Genomic DNA, 23,518 nt, shown 5'->3' on the forward strand with positions numbered 1-23,518 from the left:
GTGCTTTGTGAAAGTCCTATCAGGCGTTTTGATCTATCCCTATAGATCTTAATGCCTAGAATGTAAGCAGCTTCTCCTAGGTCCTTCATAGAGAAACTTTTATTCAAGTAACCTTTTATGCTCTCCAAAAGCTCTACGTTGTTTCCAATCAGTAATATGTCATCCACATATAATATTAGAAACGCCACAGAGCTCCCACTCACTTTCTTGTAAATACAAGATTCTCCAACCACTTGTATAAACCCAAATGCCTTGATCACCTCATCAAAGCGTTTGTTCCAACTCCGAGATGCTTGCACCAGTCCATAAATGGATCGCTGGAGCTTGCACACCTTGTCAGCATTTTTAGGATCGACAAAACCTTCGGGTTGCATCATATACAACTCTTCCTTAAGAAAACCGTTAAGGAACGCCGTTTTGACATCCATCTGCCAGATTTCATAATCAAAAAATGCAGCTATTGCCAACATGATTCTGACGGACTTAAGCATCGCTACGGGTGAGAAGGTCTCATCGTAGTCAACTCCTGGAACTTGTGAAAAACCCTTTGCCACAAGTCGAGCTTTATAAACGGTCACATTACCGTCAGCGTCCGTCTTCTTCTTAAAGACCCATTTGTTCTGAATAGCCTTGCGGCCCTTAGACAGTATCTCCAAAGTCCACACTTTGTTCTCATACATGGATCCTATCTCGGATTTCATGGCTTCTAGCCATTTGTTGGAATCTGGGCCCACCATTGCTTCTTCATAATTTGCAGGTTCATTGTTGTCTAACAACATGATTGATAAGACGGGATTACGGTACCACTCTGGAGCAGCGCGTGATCTCGTCGACCTGCGTGGTTCAACAGAAACTTGAACTGGAGTTTCATGATCATCATCATTAACTTCCTCCTCAACCGGCGTCGCAATGACAGAGGTTTCCCCTTGCCCTGCGCCACCATCCAGAGGGATGAGAGGTTCGACAACCTCGTCAAGTTCTATCTTCCTCCCACTCAATTCTCTCGAGAGAAACTCCTTCTCGAGAAAAGTTCCGTTCTTAGCAACAAACACTTTGCCCTCGAATTTGAGATAGAAGGTGTACCCAACTGTCTCTTTTGGGTAACCTATGAAGACGCACTTTTCCGCTTTGGGTTCCAGCTTTTCAGGCTGAAGCTTTTTGACATAAGCATCACATCCCCAAACTTTAAGAAATGACAACTTTGGCCTTTTGCCATACCACAGTTCGTATGGTGTCGTCTCAACGGATTTCGATGGTGCCCTATTTAAAGTGAATGCAGCTGTTTCTAATGCATAAACCCAAAATGATAACGGCAAATCAGTAAGAGACATCATAGATCGCACCATCTCTAACAAAGTACGATTTCGACGTTCGGACACACCATTACGCTGTGGTGTTCCAGGCGGTGTTTACTGCGAAACAATTCCGCATTGTCTTAAGTGAGTACCAAACTCGAAACTCAGATATTCACCCCCACGATCAGACCGTAGGAACTTGATCTTCTTGTTACGATGATTTTCCACTTCACTCTGAAATTGCTTGAACTTTTCAAATGTCTCAGACTTGTGCTTCATCAAGTAGACATAACCATATCTACTTAAATCGTCGGTGAAGGTGAGGAAATAACGATATCCGCCGCGTGCCTCCATGCTCATTGGACCACACACATCGGTATGTATGATTTCCAACAAGTCACTTGCACGCTCCATTGTTCCGGAGAACGGAGTCTTAGTCATCTTGCCCATGAGGCATGGTTCGCACGTGTCAAGTGAATCAAAGTCAAGTGACTCCAAAAGTCCATCAGCATGGAGTTTCTTCATGCGCTTTACACCAATATGACCCAAGCAGCAGTGCCAAAAAAATATGGCGCTATCATTGTTCACTCTAACTCTTTTGGTCTCAATGTTATGTATATGCGTATCGCTATCAAGATTCAATATGAACAATCCTCTCACATTCGGTGCATGACCATAAAAGATGTTACTCATAGAAATAGAACAACCATTATTCTCAGACTTAAAAGAGTAACCGTCTCGCAATAAACAAGATCCAGATATAATGTTCATGCTCAACGCAGGCACTAAATAACAATGATTTAAGTTCATCACTAATCCCGATGGTAGCTGAAGTGACACTGTGCCGACGGCGATTGTATCAACCTTGGAACTGTTTCCTACGCGCATCGTCACTTCGTCTTTCGCCAGCCTTCGTCTATTCCGCAGTTCCTGTTTCGAGTTGCAAATGTGAGCAACAGAACCGGTATCGAATACCCAGGCACTACTACGAGGGCCGGTTATGTACACATAAATAACATGTATATCAAATATACCTGATTTTTCTTTGCCCGCCTTCTTATCTGCCAGATACTTGGGGCAATTGCGCTTCCAGTGACCCATACACTTGCAATAGAAGCACTCTGTTTCAGGCTTAGGTCCAGCCTTGGGTTTCTTCGACGGATTGGCAACAGGCTTGCCGCTCTTCTTCGAATTTCCCTTCTTGCCTTTGCCGTTTCTCTTGAAACTAGTGGTCTTGCTCACCATCAACACTTGATGCTCTTTACGGAGTTCAGACTCTGCGACTTTCAGCATCGCAAACAACTCGCCGGGAGACTTGTTCATCCCTTGCATGTTGTAGTTCAACACAAAGCCTTTATAGCTTGGCGGTAGTGATTGAAGGATTCTGTCAGTGATAGCTTCTTGCGGGAGTTCAATCCCCAGTTCAGCCAGACGGTTTGAGTACCCAGACATTTTGAGCACATGTTCACTGACAGACGAGTTTTCCTCCATCTTGCAAGCATAGAATTTATCGGAGGTCTCATACCTCTCGATCCGGGTGTTCTTCTGAAAGATAAACTTCAACTCCTGGAACATCTCAAATGCTCCATGACGCTCAAAGCGACGTTGAAGTCCCGGTTCTAAGCCATACAAGACTGCACATTGAACTATTGAGTAGTCCTCCTTACGCACTAGCCAAGCGTTCTTAACATCCTGATCAGCCGTAGCGGGTGGTTCATCTCCTAGCACAGCATTAAGGACATAATCCTTCTTCCCAGCTTGTAAGATTAGCTTAAGATTACGAGCCCAGTCTACAAAGTTGCTTCCATCATCTTTCAACTTAGCTTTCTCTATGAACGTATTAAAATTCAGGATGACACTTGCGTGAGCCATGATCTACAACACAAATATATTCAAAGTGGACTTAGACTATGTTCAAGATAATTAGAGTTCAGCTTAATCAAATTATATGCTAAACTCCCACTCAAAAAGTACATCTCTCTAGTCATTTGAGTGGTTCATGATCCACTTACACTATCCCAAGTCCAATCATCACGTCAGTTGAGTATAGTTTCAGTGGTAAGCATCCCTATGCTAATCATATCAACTATATGATTCATGATCGACCTTTCGGTCTCATGTGTTCCGAGGCCATGTCTGCACATGCTAGGCTCGTCAAGCTTAACCCGAGTGTTCCGCGTGCGCAACTGTTTTGCACCCGTTGTATGTGAACGTTGAGTCTATCACACCCGATCATCACGTGGTGTCTCGAAACGACGAACTGTAGCAACGGCGCACAGTCGGGGAGAACACAATTTCGTCTTGAAATTTTAGTGAGAGATCACCTCATAATGCTACCGTCGTTCTAAGCAAGATAAGGTGCATAAAAGGATTAACATCACATGCAATTCATAAGTGACATGATATGGCCATCATCTCATGCTTCTTGATCTCCATCACCAAAGCACCGGCACGATCTTCTTGTCACCGGCGCCACACCATGATCATCCATCAACGTGTTGCCATCGGGGTTGTCGTGCTACTTATGCTATTACTACTAAAGCTACATCATCCTAGCAAAATAGTAAACGCATCTGCAAGCACATATGTTAGTATAAAGACAACCCTATGGCTCCTGCCGGTTGCCGTACCATCGACGTGCAAGTCGATATTTCTATTACAACATGATCATCTCATACATCCAATATATCACATCACATCGTTGGCCATATCACATCACAATCATACCCTGCAAAAACAAGTTAGACGTCCTCTAATTTTGTTGTTGCATGTTTTACGTGGTGACCAAGGGTATCTAGTAGGATCGCATCTTACTTACGCAAACACCACAACGGAGATATATGAGTTGCTATTTAACCTCATCCAAGGACCTCCTTGGTCAAATCCGATTCAACTAAAGTTGGAAAACCGTCACTTGCCAGTCATCTTTGAGCAAAGGGGGTTACTCGTAACGATGAAACCAGTCTCTCGTAAGCGTACGAGTAATGTCGGTCCAAGCCGCTTCAATCCAACAATACCGCAGAATCAAGAAAAGACTAAGGAGGGCAGCAAAACGCACATCACCGCCCACAAAAACTTTTGTGTTCTACTCGAGAAGACATCTACGCATGAACCTAGCTCATGATGCCACTGCTGGGGAACGTCGCATGGGAAACAAAAAATTTCCTACGCGCACGAAGACCTATCATGGTGATGTCCATCTACGAGAGGGGATGAGTGATCTACGTACCCTTGTAGATCGTACAGCAGAAGCGTTAGAGAACGCGGTTGATGTAGTGGAACGTCCTCACGTCCCTCGATCCGCCCCGCGAACAATCCCGCGATCAGTCCCACGATCTAGTACCGAATGGACGGCACCTCCGCGTTCAGCACACGTACAGCTCGACGATGATCTCGGCCTTCTTGATCCAGCAAGAGAGACGGAGAGGTAGAAGAGTTCTCCGGCAGCGTGACGGTGCTCCGGAGGTTGGTGATGACCTTGTCTCAGCAGGGCTCCGCCCGAGCTCCGCAGAAACGCGATCTAGAGGAAAAACTATGGAGGTATGTGGTCGGGCAGCCGTGAGAAAGTCGTCTCAAATCTGCCCTAAAAGCTCCATATATATAGGAGGAGGGAGGGGGACCTTGCCTTGGGGTCCAAGGGACCCTCAAGGGCTCGGCCGAGCCAAGGGGGGGAGGACTCCCCCCCCCAAACCGAGTTGGACTTGGTTTGGTGGTAGGAGTCCCCCTCCCTTCCCACTTCCTCCCTCTTTTTTTTTCTTTTCCTTTGATTTACTTCTCTTGGCGCATAGGCCCCCTTGGGGCTGTCCCACTAGCCCACTAAGGGCTGGTGTGTCTCCCCAAAGCCTATGGGCCTCCCCGGGGTTGGTTGCCCGCCCCCCCCCCCCCCCCCCCCGGTGAACTCCCGGAACCCATTCGTCATTCCCGGTACATTCCCGGTAACTCCGAAAAACTTTCCGGTAATCAAATGAGGTCATCCTATATATCAATCTTCGTTTCCGGACCATTCTGGAAACCCTCGTGACGTCCGTGGTCTCATCCGGGACTCCAAACAACATTCGGTAACCAACCATATAACTCAAATACGCATAAAACAACGTCGAACCTTAAGTGTGCAGACCCTGCGGGTTCGAGAACTATGTAGACATGACCCGAGAGACTCCTCGGTCAATATCCAATAGCGGGACCTGGGTGCCCATATTGGATCCTACATATTCTACGAAGATCTTATCGTTTGAACCTCAGTGCCAAGGATTCGTATAATCCCGTATGTCATTCCCTTTGTCCTTCGGTATGTTACTTGCCCGAGATTCGATCGTCAGTATCCGCATACCTATTTCAATCTCGTTTACCGGCAAGTCTCTTTACTCGTTCCGTAATACAAGATCCCGCAACTTACACTAAGTTACATTGCTTGCAAGGCTTGTGTGTGATGTTGTATTACCGAGTGGGCCCCGAGATACCTCTCCGTCACACGGAGTGACAAATCCCAGTCTTGATCTATACTAACTCAACTAACACCTTCGGAGATACCTGTAGAGCATCTTTATAGTCACCCAGTTACGTTGCGACGTTTGATACACACAAAGCATTCCTCCGGTGTCAGTGAGTTATATGATCTCATGGTCATAGGAATAAATACTTGACACGCAGAAAACAGTAGCAACAAAATGACACGATCAACATGCTACGTCTATTAGTTTGGGTCTTGTCCATCACGTGATTCTCCCAATGACGTGATCCAGTTATCAAGCAACAACACCTTGTTCATAATCAGAAGACACTGACTATCATCGATCAACTGGCTAGCCAACTAGAGGCATGCTAGGGACGGTGTTTTGTCTATGTATCCACACATGTAAATGAGTCTTCATTCAATACAATTATAGCATGGATAATAAACTATTATCTTGATACAGGAATTATAATAATAACTATACATTTATTATTGCCTCTAGGGCATAATTCCAACAGAGGTATCCTAGGATACTCATATATGAGGGTAACCTCAGTACCGTTAATGCTCATATGAAAAAAGAACCTATCCTCAAAGGTAATTTACATATCAGGGTCGTCATGGAATCCTGGATCTTCATCCTTGTCATAATTTTCTGGCTGGGGAGGAGGGCAATTGATTTTCTCTACCTAGCGTCTTCATTCATATTTGAATAAAGTTTCAGATACTTTATTAGCTAAGGATCACTACAAATAAAAATCTGAATTAAAAGGTAAGAAAGTTATACTAACCCATTCGATGGGGTTATGACTCAAGTAGCCTTCCTTGGTGTTCAAACTGATGAAATCCTATTTTTCACCTTTGTAGAGGTCAGCCAAAATGGCAGCCAAGGTTGCTGGACTCGCAGGACCTTCCCGTTTGCATCGAGTGGCATCACTTGAACCATTGTACTGCCACAAGGGATGGGACCTTTGTTGAAGAGGCCGAACATATCGGTTTATGGCCGCGGCCATTACGTCGATCATGGTAAGCCAAAAATGTGTCAGCGGTTTTACCTTAGCAACCAACTGCTTCACCTCTGAGTTGTCTTCTTGATAAGGACTCCTCGGGCGCCTCTTGAACCGCTTCTTAAGCGGAGCGGATGAGAATTCAGGCAGGGCCCTCTGAACATGGTCAAATAAAGGTATATCTTTGATATAGAACCATTATGAGGTCCACTCTTTGGGATCTACCCTCAGAGTCCCTACCGGATATCCGGTTTCCCCTATACACCATACTTCGGCTTCGCCTACTTCACAAATATTCCATCCCTCTGTTTGGGGGACAAGGCAGAATTTTTCTCTCTACAGATAGAAATGGGCCTCAGAACCAAGGAACATCTCACAAAGAGCAACAAACCCCGAGATGTGGATGATGGATCCAGAAGTAAGGTGATGATCCTGGATTCCATAAAACTCCAATAAACCCCGTAAAAAGGGGTGAATGGGGAAGCCCAGGGCTCGTAAGAGGAACGAAACAAAGCATACTCTCTTTGCCATATTGGGTGTGGGGAAATACTCTACAAAGGCATCGCCATTGGCGGAGGTTAGATCAGAGCAAGAAGGTGCCACATCTGAGTCAGGCAAGTATCCCTGCACCTAGAGCTAGCGCAAGCAAAGAGAAAAACAAAACAGCTGGCTCAATCACCTTGAAGAGAGCCATGGGGGTGCGAGGATGAGCCTGGAGCATTCTCCATGTCCGTGTCTCTCTGGTGTTCTTCTCGACGTTTGGAAGGGATGGGGAGCATTGCGAAGGCACGCACATGTTATGTAAGTAACTTATCTTTCTTCTCTTGGGAAGGAACCGTCTATTTCTCATTGGTGCACGTGAATCGAGGAGGAAGTTACCCCTGTGATGGAAAAACCATTCATGTGGGCCTGCAATGTTTCGTCAATCACAAATGAGGAACTATCCGAACTAAGGTCAGCCAAACATAGGGTAGAACTCGCCCCGAAAGCCAAATATTATGAAAGCGTGAAGATGGCGAACCTATACTGCGGCATTGGAGGCTAGTTCGGGGGCTACTGAGGGAGTCCGAGATTAAGGGGGTCTTTGGGCCACCTATATGTTCTTGTGAGCCGTACTAGCCGTTCGACCGCCGCTGAAGACACTAAGATCAGGGTGGACTCTTCGGAAGACTTGGCATCGATCCAAGACAATGTACAAATCCAAATATTTATTTCCTTAATGTAACCATTGTTATGTAAACCCTAACAACCCTGGTATCTATATAAACCAGGGGTTGTAGTTCATGGGGGACTTACATTCATTATGATTAGGGTTCTAGACCATAACATCCGATCTCGACATGGATCAAATCTGTACTTTGTACTACTTCATCAATACAACAAGAGCAGGACGTAGGGTTTTACCTCCCTTAAGAGGGCCCAAACCTAGGTAAACGACGTCTCCTTTGTCCCCTTGTTACCCATAGATCCTAGATCCACAGTTCGGGCACCCTACTCGAGATCAGTCGGTTTTGACACGACAAAAAGGTTGTAAGATATTAATTGGAAGGCCAATGTACCCATAAGATTATAATTTTTGCATCACTTGCCGCTTCTAATCTTCTAATAGTGTGGTTTTACAAGTTACACGCATCACGAGTCTAATTTGTGTATGTTTTTGATTTGTGGTATAGAAGAGGCAAATATTTTTCATGCCCTTGTGGTTTGTCTTAAGGCTCGAATGGCTATGAAAGACATTTGAAATATTTCTAGGGAAGAGTTTTTTATATTTTCTCGGCCGGATTGGTTGCTTATTTTGTTGTATCAGTTGAGTGCCATGATGCGAGAGAAAAGTTTATTTACCCTCTGTAGAACTTGGCATTTAAGGGATGACTTAATTTTTGGCAACAGTTTCGAATCTATATCCATCTCTGTTCATTTTGTGGCTACTTATCGGTCATCCTTTGCGTTCTGTCACTTCATCGTCTCTGTTGGATTTTCTAATAACAAAGGTGATTTATGTGAATATTTCCTTTGAGTGCATGCAGTATATTGAATCCTTGCGAGGTTCTGGTTCCCCATATTGTGCTTATAAATTGGACCTTTTGAAGGCCTATGACAGGGTTGACTAGAGGTTTTTGGGTAGGGATCGTCTCAAATGTGGTTTCTCACCGCCATGGGTATCTATTATTATGGAATGTGTCACATAGGTTAATAATTTGGAGAAGTTCAATAGAAAATTATGAACAATTTTCTCCATCTCGAGGACTTCGACAAGGTAGTTCTTTGTCCCCATTCTTATTCTTATTTGTGGTTGATGCTCTATCTTGTTTGTTGAACAAGGCAATGTTGGACCGTGGGCAAGGACGAGTAATCATCTGCCAGAATGGACTCATCTCTTGTTTGTGGATGACTCTCTCTTATGTTTTTCGACCATTTAGTGAACAAGCAGCCATTGCGAAGGATGCTTTGAACTCTTTTGTGATGGCAACAGGACAACTCATTAATCCGTCTAAGTGCTACATCCTATTCTTTGGGAACTGTACTACTCAAGTTTCTCAAGAAGTTAAAATCATATTGGAGATTACTAAAGAAGTATTTGAGCCAAAATATGTTTGACTTACTACACCCGAAGGTAGAATGCACAAAGAAAGATTCCAAATAGTTCAATCCAGACTGAGTAAAAGGCAAGTGGATTGGAGTGGAAGGTTTATGGCATCGTCTAGTAAGGAAATACTAATCAAGTCAGGAGCTCAAGCTAGCTCTACATATGTTACGAGTGTTTTTAAAATCCCTTTTAACCTCTGCAATGACCTCACTAAGATGATGAGGCGGTAGTAGTGGGGAGTGGAAGAGGAAACAAGTAAACTAGCTTGGTTGGAAACATAAAGAACGTTTGGCTTTCAGAGATATGTGAGCATTTAACCAGGACCTCTTGGAAAAACAAGCTTGGTGTTTAGTGGAACACTTAATAGCTTGTGTGCACGTCTTCTCAAAGCAACATGTTTTCCAAAGAAAATCTTGTAGATACGATATTCTCTCTAACTCCTCGTCAGTGTGGAAAAGGATTGAACATGGCCTAGTTTTGTTAAAGAATGGCCTTATATGGCGTGTTTTTGGAACATTAAAATAACAGGAGAGGCTCCTACTGTTGCTTTCTATTTATAATAAATATATGTTACAAAGTATTTATATGCGTGATACGTCTCCAACGCATCGATAATTTATGAAGTACTAATGCCATATTCACCTATGTTTACAATATTTTTGTATGATTTTGATACACTTTATATGATTTAATTGGAACTAACCCGAATTGACGTTGTTTTCAGCAGAATTACGGTGGTGTTGTTTTTTGTGCAGCAAATACAAGTTCTTCGAATCACCCAAAACTTTTTGGCGATTTTTATGGAATATATTAAAAATATTGGAGACAAGAACCCCCGAGGGGGCACCTGCTGAGACGATAAGAGGGGATGCCTTCCAGGGCATCCTCAAGCTTAGACGCTTGAGTATTCCTAGAATATTACGTTGGGTGCCTTTGGTATCCCCAAGCTTAGGCTTTTGTTACACCTCAATCCTTTGTCCATTGCGACAATACCCAAAACTTGAAAACTTCAATCGCACAAAACTCAGCAAAGCTTCATGAGATCCATTAGTATAAGCAACATATCAAATACTTTAACGTACTCTTATAAGTTGATTCTTATTTTATTTTAGCATAGGTTATTGTATCTTAACTCCTCCATGGATTATACCCCTCGATACAATCCATAGCATCATCAAAACAAGCAAACTATACATGCAAAAAACAGAATCTGACCAAAACAAAATAGTGTGTAGTAAGTTATAATGAACCTGTAACAATAGTGTGTAAAAAATTCAGCTTAAAAAGACGTTTCGGTAAAATCAGAGAAATTATGTACTGGACGTCAAAGTTTCTGTTTTTGCACCATATCAATTTTACTCATCATGCAAATCATCCCAAAGGCTTTACTCGGCACAAACACTAATTAAAACAAAAAAACACAATGATTATAGTAGCAATAATCATGTTAACACAAACTAACAGAAATAAATGATAACTATTGGGTTGTCTCCGAACAAGCTCTTTCTTTATAGCCATTAAGATAGGCTTGAAATTTCAATGATGCTCATATAAAAGACAAGAATTGGATCACAAAGAGAGCATCATAAAACATGCGACAAGAACATTTAAGTCTAACATACTTCCTATGCATAGGCATTTTATAAGCAACCAAATTATCTAGACAAGAAGTGTCTAGCATAAGCACGTAGGAAGAATGAAGCATTAACAATTTGAATATCAAGAGAGGTATGTGAGTAACATAAAAATTTCTAATACCATACTTGCCTCTCTCATAATTATTACATATAGGATCATATTAAAATTCAAAAATATAGCAATCATGCTTTTCATTCAAGTAACTATCATGAATCACTTTATAAATTTCACAACTTTTGGATTCATGATTTTCAAGCAAGACCTCATAAAGATAATCTAGTGCACTCTCACTAGCAATTGTTTCAACATAAGTGGGTCTTTGAAAATATTAGCTAGTGGATGAGGATCCATTTATCTTAATTTTTGCATTTTACTTTCTGTTTTAGTGTGACAAAGATAAAAATAGCATAGCTAGACAAGTAAACTAGAGAGCAAAGATGCAAACTAGTGACAAGCAAAGCAAGCAAAGGTAAATTTTTTATTTTTTTTATTTTTTTATGAGACGAACTAAATATACCAAGAAATCTAAAGAGAAAAAAGTGAATGAAAATTTGTGATGAGTCACTTGGTAGTTGGTGATGATATTCCCCGACAATGGCGCCAGAAATCCTTCCTGATACTTGTGATCTGCGTTGGGTTTTTCATGAAGAGGAACGGGTTATCGCAACACAATTTGGGTAAGTATTTCCCTCATTTATGAAGCAAGGTTTATATAACCAATAGGAATATCGACCACAACCGTCTTCGGTGGGTGCACACAAAAGAACAAACAACATGCACCCAACGCGGCCAAGAGGGTTGTCAATCCCCTTGGTCTTTTTATTTGCAAGCAAGTGAGATGTGTATAGTTGTAGATAATTGTAAATTGAAAAATAAAAATAAAACAAATAAATAGCAGCAAGGTATTGAAGGTTTAATCCATTTGTTGTGAATAGACCACGGGGCCATAGCTTTTCCTGGTGGCATCTCTCATGAAAAATAGCATACGGTGGGTAAACTAATTACTGTTGGCAATTGATAGAAAAGTGGATAGTTATGCGATTTTCACTGCAATGATCATGTGTATATAGGCATCACGTCCATTAACAAATAGGACAACTCCTGTCTGCAATTATCACTATTACTCCACTCATCGACCGCTATCCATCATGCATCTAGAGTATTAAGTAAAATAGAGTAATGCCTCGAGAAAGATGACATGATGTAGACAAAGTAAACTCAAGCAATATGTATAAAACTCGTCGTTTTATACTTAGTAGCAGCAACACAATGACGCATCTTGTCCCCTTCTATCACTCGGATATAGAAATTCTCCAGGTTGAACCTACTACAATGCACCTCTCTCACTGAAGAAATATCAGTCTAGTTGGACAAACTATTTCAATAGATCGGAGATAATTACGAAGCTATCACAATCATGCACATAAGAATCACATAAGATTTCAGAGAAGACTCAAATATTTATCATGAATAAGATGAACATAAACCCATAATTCATCGGATCCTAACAAACGCACATCACAAAAGTGAATTATATCATGTGGATCAAAGCAAAGATGTGATGATCATTTTATTGAAGATCAAGAGAGAGAGATTGCCATGGACCCGTAGGTCTGTGGTGAACTACTCGCACATCATAGTGAGGGCATCAAGCTTGATGTAGAGTCCCTCCGTGATCGATCCCCCCTCCGGGAGGGTGTCAGAACGGAGCTCCAGATGGCCTCCCATCGGAAGAGAGAGTTGCGTCGGTGTGAAAAGTGTTTTGGGACTCCCTCGGATATTTTTACGGTAGATGTGAATTTATAGGCCAAAGAACGGAGTCTGGAGGGCCACGAGGGAGGCACAAACCATTAGCCCCCCTCGGTCAAGACCTGTTGGCTTGTGGGCCCCTAGTGGGTCCTCCAGCCTTCTTCCGATGCTCGTTGGTCTTCTTTTGGTTGAGAAAAAATCACCAGAAAATTTCAGGGCAATTGGACTTCATTTGGTATGGAAAACCTGAAAATTGAAAAACATGTTGAAAACAACAACTGGCACTGGGCACTGGGTCGATAGGTTAGTCCTAAAAAATAATATAAATGGGTAAATAAATACCCCCAAGAGTATCCTAGAATGATAATATATCAGCATGGAACAATAAAAAGTTATAGATACGTTGGAGGCGTATCATTGTACTGAACACTTGTTACCAACTATTGGTTTTATGTGTTGTGCAGGGTTATGATACATGTGCTTAGCTCAAGTGGGTGGATACGGAGTGGCAGGGGAGGCCTAGGCAGGCGATTGGCAAGCTTGCTGAAGTGAATTTGGCTCTGCAAAAATGTGTGTTTGACAAGGATACTAAACTTATGAGGATGAATGTTGGTGAATACTCACAACATATGCCATAGGTAGGCTAAAGTCGGTGAGAACCGAAGGTACAAAGGAGGGCGCTGGGAACGAGGTTGGTACAAGCATGGAACGCACGATGTACCCAGGTTCAGGGCTCTCCGTAGAGATAAGACCCCTAGTCCTGCCGCAGTGTTTGATGCGTATGAAAGGATTACAGGGTTGCTCCTGGAGCTGTGTTGGGAGGAGGAAGAGGGGAGTAGATGGCTCGTCTCTGCCTCTCTCTATGTGGTTGGTGGGTGTGTAGTGTTGTTCGACCGACCCTCTGCATGGAGGGTGACCGGGGGGTTTTATAGACGAACCCACCGGCCTACAATATGGATAAAGGGTACAAGAGTGTACCCGGCTAGCAGCCTCGCCGACTGACCAGGGGCCCACGAGAGTCTTGTCTTGTCGCTTGAGGGCCCCGCCGGTTGCATGGTCTCGATTGGCTGTGGGACCCGCCGGCTGGCCAATGAAGCTCTCGCGTAAGGTTGACGCCGAGCACGCGTTGTACGTCGAGCGTCGTCCAGCGAGATTCATCATGGGCAGGTAGTACGACCGCCTCCACTGTTCTTCACGCCGAGTGCAGTAATTGAGTGGGAGTGTGACGGTCCGACACTATGCTAGGTGATGGATCAGAGCCGGGGTAGGTCAGCGGCGTGGCCGCCGTCGCTCGTACCTGTCGGACACTCCGATCCAGTACCTTTGCTGACGCGTAGCTACCTTTAATCGTAAGGTCTCATCCTGACCTACGATCTGATGTGACTTGTGATTCCCGGCCGGCTAGCTTGCTTGGCCAGCCGGCTTGGGCCCGGCTGCCTCGTTCCTAGCCGCTTGGCTGGACCAGGCTGGCCAGGAAGAGGTAACCGTCTCGACTCTAGGCGGCATGGGTTGCCTGGCCGGCCAGAGGGATGACCGCCTCGTCCTCCATCCGGTAGGCGCGACCTAGCCGGCCAGAAGACTTGGGCCTTAGGGAACTGTATTTGTTCATATCCTTTGGGCAGGAAATAAAGGAACAGGCTTGATGAGCCTACCCCGGGGTTATCCCCCCGACAATGAAGGAAGAGAGAAAGGCCATTAACATGAAACATTAGAAGGACTCAAGACAAGGGATACAAGGGGACTTTGTATAGTTGGTTTGGTTTGTTGTTGTGCAGTTCTGTATGGTGTTGTAGCTCTCATGATAAGGGATTTTGTGTGAGTGTGGTAATCAACCATTTGGAAGTATGTTAGCACCGAGACTATGTTATCATTAAATAAATATTTGCAAGTTATATTGATTATGACGGAATCATATGAAATGAAATCATTGGGTGCCTATTAGCTATAATTCTTTAACTCTGTTTGGATTCATATGAAATGAAATGACAGCACTTGCATGTTTTTCACATATTTCACGGAACTCAAAGCTCTCTATTTTCCATAGAAATGATATGAAATAAAATAAAATGTGAGTGTGCTTCAGCAATCAGAGCTCTATGTTTTTGACATATTTCAGAGAACTAAAAATTTAAGAGAAAACTCCTATTTCACAGATTCACAGATGCACAAATTCAGACAATTTACAAATTCATAGAACTAACAATTTAGAAATTCAGATACACTTCTCACACCAGCACATTGACCCAATTCTCCTTGCTCTTTGCTCACAATTAATAAATTCAAAGAACTCGCGTTAACTCACACTTCTCTCTGATCTTATCTCGGTTGGACTGTCAGTTTGACCCTAGCCATGGAGATAGGAAGGGCAGGGAATCCATCGGCTCTACATGCGGTGGAACACTGGACAACATCAAGCCGGATAAGCACTCCCACCTTGATTTGCCTATTATAGACTTTTGACATGTTGTTCAACAAGATATCACATTTTTGAAAATCTCTGAAATATGCTTTGACCCATTGATTATGGGGCTTTCCATCCAACCAATTGTATGCCTCTATGTTCTGTTCTCTCAGTTTATCTTTGTTCAAGGTCCGCTTGTCCACAATCGTTGACATAGCAATGTCCCACAACATATTCTTCAGTGTTTCCCCTTTGAACTTCTGATGGAAGTTTTGATAAACATGTCTAACACAAAATTTGTGTTCCGCATCTCGAAGATCTTCTCAACAGTATTTATCAAACCCTGCAATAATTAGTTACTCAAACATGTCATACATAGTTTTAAAGTAACATTTTGCTTATCACTCATTATAGTGAAAGGTGATGTGTTGATTATTTTTAAATCATTCTTGAAAGTGGTGAGAAACCATTGCCAATAGTAAGTTGAGTCTACTTCCACCATCCCCATTGCAATTGGAAATATGCAATCATTGGGATCAATGACAATAGCTATGAGTAACACACCTTTATGTTTGCTATTTTGGTTACACCCATCAACGAAAATAATTGGCCTACACCCACTCAAGAATCCTCTCTTGCAAGCATCATATGACAAATACAATGAGGATCATAGGTGATCCTTTGGAAGCAAGTCACCCTTTTCCTTCACCTTGGTTGTGCAAACAATGAATTTGCTCTGGGTTGCTTCGTCTCAATTCTTGTCCATAGTCCCATAACATATCATATTGTGCTTTCTCATCTCCATGTATGTTCTTGAGTGTTGCAATCCTAGCCCTACCAAGTTTCATTCTTACTAGATTAAGCTTGTACTTCTGCTGAACTTTTCTTCCAAATGTACCCAAATCCAATGAATCTTCCTCCTCACAAATCTCTTTCTCATGTTCATTGTTGTCATTCAAAGTTTTGTCAACATTCTGTTCAAATAGATCGTCATCTCCATCTTCACAATCATAGTCACTCTCATGAAACTCAGAGTCTATTTCACTGCACTCTTCTCCTCCAGCCTTTTTATTCTCTCCCTCATCTCTTTCCTTTGCATTCTCTCCCTCGTCTATTTCCTCTACATTTCCTCCCTCCTCTCTTTCCTCTGCATTCTCTCCTTCCTCTCTTTCCTCTGCATTCCCTCCTACCTCGTTATCATGTCATTCTCTACACCCTCATTTCCTTCTGCAGTTGTTGTATCGGGGAATGTTGGGCATTATTTCACTATGACATAATCATAGTGTGTCTTATCTTCTTCTACTTATCAACTATGACCTGTAGTGTCTTGCATTCTCTACTAGCCCTCACCATAGCAGCTATAATATCTAGATCGTCCACACATACAAGGCCATCCACTATGTCCTTCCCTGGCAAAACCTATACGCCGTGACTTGAGTGTGTCTGGGGTCATAGTCCGGCCTCGACAAGCAATACTTGAGCATACACAATGACAATGTGTGTGCATGGCAGTAGTCAAAAACTTCATGAGTGCACCCATAGTAATAAAATTCCATCACTCCATTTGTGCATTGCCCTATGAAAATTCCATTGTGTTCAAACTCCACTGAGAACAACTCACTTGGTTCTCCATTGTACACTGCACAATTAGTTGAAAGCACTAAAAATGTCGAACACATGAAGTGCGCATATATTCATAAATTACAATGCACACATATTCATATTCAAACTGATAATATGCACTGAATACCACCTAAAGGACCACCCTTTCAGCATAATTAGACAATAAAACTAAAATCCAAAGCCTAAAAATTAAAGTGGAAATGTGCATACAATCCAAATACCCCATATTTTCGAACATTTGCACCTTCAATTTAACATTTGCACCCTTATTTCACAAACTTTCCCCACATAATCACATCAAGATATCACCTATAATTCCCATGGATTGCACCTTTCAGTCCCCCTCCATTACCACATCTACAAATCCCCTCAAATCCCTCAATTCTTGCGGATTCGGCATCACACAATCCCCAATTCAGCTTCACCCCCAAATCCCCAATTCAACATCACATAAACCCTAGCCATGCTAACCTCTAATAGTTCCTCCTTCCTACTAGTACCAATGCGCACAACAAAGACCTAAACATGGGGGGGCAGGGGAGGGAACATGGGAGAAGCTTGCCATATTCAGGAGGGAATTCGATAGTTTCCCTTCGCCGCGGCTCCATGCCGCCGCACATTGTCGCCGCCGATGAGGCCCATGACAGCGTTACCCTAGTTCGCCTCAGCAACGTCGAGGTGGAGGCCAACACGAAAGGAGAAGGTTTTGGAAGGGTTTGCCTCGAAGGCGTCGATGGGGGGTTATGTACAAATGTTATATACGGGCAGCCCTACATGTAAATGCGTGATTTCGCCCAACACAAGGGGATTTATGCAAATGCGTGATTCTGTTACCCGACACCTTCCACATGCCATGCCACATGATTAGTTCGGGCTGGTTTGTATGAATTTGTTACAGCAATCGAGTTGGGGTTATGTGGTATTTTTAATTCTTGTATGAATCTCTTCCCGCCTCTACAAGTTTGTGTACTAATTGTGGTATTAACTCTCTGATTTACTGCAAAAAAGGTAAGGGATGGTGTTTGGCTTAAGGGCGAACACCACTTCTCAAAGGAAGCATGACGTCTCAGAGCTTTCAAATTATGAGTGCATAAAGATTATGTTGACGCTAGCTTCATGGAGTGCACCAATGTTGCAAGGGTGCGGTTGTTATCCGAACTCCTCATTAGATGTCTTTGTTTCTTCTTGCAATTTTTCTGGGCTTTGCTCTAGTGTGTATGAAGTAAAACTTCGGACGTGCCATGACGACCTTTATATTGGTATTACTCTTCACAAGTCTATTATTTTAAAAACTGATTGTTCTTGTGCCCTTTTTGTAAATGATACGCTTATCAGGTCCAACCTCGTGGACCTGAAAAGGAAAATGGTTGTCTTGATTAGACTTGTTGAAGACTTTAAATTGTCTGAAGTCAACCGTCCGACAAATTCGATGGTAGATGAGATTGCAAAATTTCGTTTTAAGGATAGTGGTGTTCTTATCTTTGTTTACGGCGAGGAGGACCAGGCGGCGGAGGCCGCCTACTAGGCAGCCCTTGCAGCGGTCTATCGGGAGAGCGAGGTGGACGAGCGGCGCAGGGCGGCGGTGGCCGAGCAAGAGGAGGCGGCATACGAGGCAGCCATGGCGCACGCCATGGCCCTCTCCTCGGCGGGCGACTGCGTCCTGCCGCCGGTGACCCCGTCGTCCCCTGTCAAAGTCGAGCCGGAGCCGGAGCCGTCCCCCATCGAGCGCTACTCCTGGACGAGAGTAGTGCGCGAGTGGTTCAACGCGCCACCGGTCTGGGTTGGAGCGTACCTCGAACATTGGCGCCAACGACAGCTGGTCGAGGAGCGCCGCCACGGCGAGTACCTCGAGATGCTCGAGCGTGAAGCCGAGGAGGAGCAGTGCGACTCCGAGGAAGAGGCGCGCCAGGCCGCGGTGGCATAGCCCGTGCCCGACATGAATGCCCTCTCGAACACGGCGTTCCCCTGGGCCGGTCCTGCGCCGACACTCATCGACCTCACGGACCGCAAGGACGACGACGTCGTCGCTCAGGGCAGCACGATGCCTCGTAGTTTAGTTTATTTTTATTTTTTTTAAATGTAAATGTGGACGCGTGGACTTTCGTCGACCTTCGTGGCCGGCTTTAATGTTTAATTAATGTTGTTTTATTTTAAATATGCATGCATTTTTTTCTCACGCTGTAAAACTGGATCGGACCATCGTTGGATGCATGCGGCGATCCAAACACGGAAGTGAACGTTTGTATCCGCCTGGGACCCAAACGGACAATATCGTCGTTCGTTTGGGTCGGTTGGTTGGAGTTGCTCTAATACCTTGTTTAATTACTAATATATGGGTTGGTGTTTTAGAAAAAACTTGATGACATAGGATGCTCTTTTGACAAATCTCCCCCAAACTGACAAATAGAATTCACTATTCTTTTGCATGAATGAATATTGATAACTTGGGTTTCGTCGTGAGGTGAGAAGAATCCATGGAGTACTAGCAGCATCGCCCATCCGGTCTTTGTCTCGAAGCAGCACCTGTGATGAAGGACGCGCATCACATGCATCGCGCGCGCATGTGCGTGACCTATGCCTATCGCCAGGGCGGTCGGTCTGATTCCCCTTTTCTCGACCGGTCCGTCAGTAGCGCGCTCCGTATGCACGCGCGCTAGCTCCATGAGGATGGCCCACCACGCCTGAGACGCTTTAGCTATATTTCCTTTTCTTTTTCTTCATTATTGAGCTAATAAAGACCAACGTTCGCACGGCAACACGAATGTTTAGACGAAGTACAGTAGTATAGTACAAAAAAGAAAACACAAGACATGCGGGGTACACGCAAACGGGAATCATGGAGTATGCAGCTCAGAATTATAATAAATCATGGAGTATGTTCGCCGTGCCGTTGAAAGCAACAGCTGCCTGCCATCAGTTACCTGCAAGAGTGCAGTCGCCGAATTCATTAACACAACAAACCGCGCTGGGTTTCCTTCTCGCCTCGATCGCGATTTAGAGAGAGAGAGAGAGAGAGGATGATGACGTGCCACGCGTACACGGGAGGGAGCTTAACTTCGGTTGGAGTTGGCGCGCCAGTTTCACCTGCATGGCACCGCCCGGCGTGTACGTGTCGGCCGGCTTCTAGAGCGCCAGGGCCAGACGGAGTAAATGAAGCCCCTGTCAGTTCCAGGTGAATGAAGCTCCGAACGTTGGTCCGTTAGTTCCAGGCCGGCCGCGACAGCAAACCCGCTGCGGATGCGTCGCAGTGCCAGTGATAAATGAAGCCCCCGTGCCGTACGCCTCGCGCTCACAGCGTGGGTCCTGCTGCTGGAGCACGAGTAGTGCTCCGTGGAGCGTGGGTCTGCTTCTCGTCCGGCAGGTCGGCTGTGCAGCGGTTGCGCCTGAGCGCGCGCACGTGGGCGTCGCCTCCGCCGTGAGATTCGCAGCGCACGTGCTGTGCACTGGCGTGGGCGGGGTGTCATCCAATCCAAGTGGGTGCGCTGTTTGGTAGGTGTTTCCTGCGTGTGGGACTGGACTGCCTTTGCCCGACTACGCGCATGCATGGAAACTATGCATGAGCGTTTACTTGCCTTTATCCGGTCTAATCAAGTCCACTTGATTCATAAAATGTGTGTTTGGTTAAAAATGAGCTGGGTTCGTATCCGCACGAAGCTTAAGCTCGCACGTTGTGAGGCAGGGTGAAAACGAGTGGGGATGATGGAAGATGTAAATTGGGTGTGGCCGCACGGCGTCAGAAAACGAGTGGGGATGACGGGAGATGTAAATCGGGTGTGGCCGCACGGCGTCAAGTCTAGGTTGACCTCCCCCCCCCCCCACCCCATTTATTCAATCACCACTACCTGTAGGACAACCTCTTCCTCTAGCCTCATCACCACCTACAGCGGCGACTTAGATCTGTGCAAGCGGTGATGACGGCGACGACGACGACGACGACAGATATGATAGTAGGTGATGTTGCTGCTCGGAAGGACGATTCTAGGAGGGGACAAGGGGGGGGGCTAGACCCCCCTAACAAATTGATTTTTCTACTATAATAATTGTTCTTGTAGCTATTTTTTTTTTACTTTATATGAACTTTGCCCCCTCCATGAACAAACTTGCCCCCCTATCTTTGCATGTTGGCTTCGTCCCTGGCTGCTCGCCCTTGACTCAGCCATGGCCCCCCATTCGTCGTCCTCGTCTCCAATGCCGGTAAGCAACACCCCTTTCCCCAATGTTAGGTTCCGTTATAAGGCCGTTAGGCAAGGTGTACAATCGATTTCCCCATTGCTCAACGCATCCTCGATGTGGACTAGGTTATGGACGCACGGATGCGGCTGGTAGTTCAGGCATCAGCGCTGATATTTGTGATTCACGCATGGATCATCTTCATGCATAAGAGAGTTGTTAGCCGTGCTGAAAGACCTATCATCACATATGCTTCACTGCTTATGCGGGAGCAAGAGAGGATCTTCAATCTGAACTACATATACCATAGCATCCACACTAGTGTGGAAGAGCAAATAGCCATGTTCTTTTATATTGTTAGCCATAACCAGAGATTCAGAGTTATTCGCAACCTGTTCAGAAGATCAATGGAGACCATCTCAAAATACTTCAAGCAAGTGTTGTATGTTGTTGGGGAGCTGAGAGGAGAGATGATCAGGTCACCAGCTGGACGAAGTTCTACCAAGATCTGCACTAGTCCAACATGGTATACATACTTCAAGATAAGCAATGCAGTATGTAGTTCATTCCTTCATATGCTAGGGTTGGTCAAGGTGAGTACTAACACAGTTTTGCATTGCCATTTCACGATTGCATTGGGTTAACATATGGTACTCATGTCACTGCTAGAGTGTTGAGGTCACAAGGTGCAACATTTAGGGGGAGGAAGCACTACACAAGCCAGAATGTGCTTGCTCTTGTTGACTTCGATATGAAGTTCAAATATGTGTTGGCTGGCTGAGAAGGGTCAGCACATGATGCTAACATACTCAATGACAACATGACTCTTCCTGATATCAACATCCTTGATGGCAAGTTTGTTAGAGCATACATCTCCATATGTGGTTTTGGTAATTGATGACAATTCCTATGGACTAATGGTTGCCTTAAGTTATATTTATAGGATTTGTTCATAGGCACTTCTTGAAGTCCATTTGTTGGGTTCAAGGAGTTTATATGATGACCAAGATGGTATTCAAGGTATTATCCAAAGAATGGTCATAGACACACAAGGTTGATCAAGATCTCAAACAAAGAGTAAATCAAGATGATCAACACACAAAGCGTACAAGATGTACCGAGAAGGATCAAGTGATCCCATGGTATGGTAAGCATTGTCCATTACGTGTTTGTGTACTAACCCATGGTTTTCGTGAGAGTTCTATGTAGGGTTATGTGACAGCCCGAGACCGACGCCCCAGAAGATTCCCCTGTATTTCCGTTTCCCTCGTGTGCTTAGTTTTATTTGTTGCATCGCCATTTAGTTTGCATTGTCGCATCATGCATGGCATCTTGCATCGTCGGTCGCGCGTGGTGTTTTGGGTGTTGTACTCCGAGAGATCACCGAGTCATAGAGCGATAGTAGCTCCCCCTCTCTCTCCTCTTATTTCATTTTTGTGCTTTTGCTAAGTTCCATTTTAACCCCTTTTAAAAAATTCGTCTTCTTTGAAAATGTCCTTTTATTAAATGTGGGGGCAACCCCTTGGGTTTTCTTTATTTTCTCCTTTTGTTTTATTTTAAAACCGTCTCGTTTTCTTTTCCCTTTTAAAGGGCTTTTATTTTATTCTTTAAATAAATGGGGTTTGATTTTATTATTTAGTAAAAAAAGGGTTTTAATTTTAATTCTTAAAAAGTTTTCATTTTTATTTTGTTTAAAAAAAAGCCCAATCTATTTTATAGTTGGGGTATATTTTTTTCAAAGGAGCAAAAGTATTTCCCTGGCTTGTTTAATCCTTTTATTTTTATTTTTTGTGTGTGTTTCTCTGATTTAAAAAAGGAAAAGAACAATAGGGGGAGGGAGCAGGCCCAGCCGAGCAGGCCAAGGCCCAACTCCCCCTGCCCTAGCGAATCGATCACCTCGTCCCCTCGATCCATCCTCGTCCTCCCCAAGCGCGACGTCCTCCCTTGCCGAGCCGACCAAGCCCCGATCCCCTTCTCCTCGATCCCCTCCGGCCCCGCGCTCACCATGGCCTCGCCCCTCACCTCGGCCGCCGCCTTGGTCCCCCCTCTCCTGCCGGTTTCTCCCCTCCACGCCCCCTCGACCCGTCGTGCTTGCCGGGGCTCTGCCCTGCACTGCTGCCCCACCGTGCTCGCGAGCCACCTTCGTCAGCCTCGCGCCGCATCCGGCCTCAGCTGCCCGCCGCCAGCACCTTATGCGCCGCCCCGCCGTGCTCGTCTCCCCGCGCTCCGGCCTTCCGTCGCCCGCTGGCCAGCCTCAGCCGAGCCCGAGTCGGCCGCCGTTCCCGCGCGCCCCGCCGTGCTCGCCTCCCGCGGCCCCATGACGAGCTCGCCGTCGTCGCTATGCCTCCGTCTGCTCACCGCCGCCCTTGGCCCTCTCCCCCACCGCCGGCTGCCATGCCCTGCCGCCGTGGCCTAGTTGTTGTAGGTTGCTGTGCGTTGTGCTGCTAGCCATGTTCTTGTGTGTGCTGTTGCTGCCATGCTGTTGCGTGCCATCCCGTGTTGCTGTGCTAGCTGCTGGAGTCCCTTGTGCCTTCCCGTGCTTAGTGCTAGCTGCTGCAGTAGCTGCTTGGCATGCTTGCTATACCTGCTGCCGTT

Source organism: Hordeum vulgare, chromosome 4H, assembly GCF_904849725.1.
Source record: "Hordeum vulgare subsp. vulgare chromosome 4H, MorexV3_pseudomolecules_assembly, whole genome shotgun sequence".
In the NCBI taxonomy this organism is placed as follows: domain Eukaryota; kingdom Viridiplantae; phylum Streptophyta; class Magnoliopsida; order Poales; family Poaceae; genus Hordeum; species Hordeum vulgare.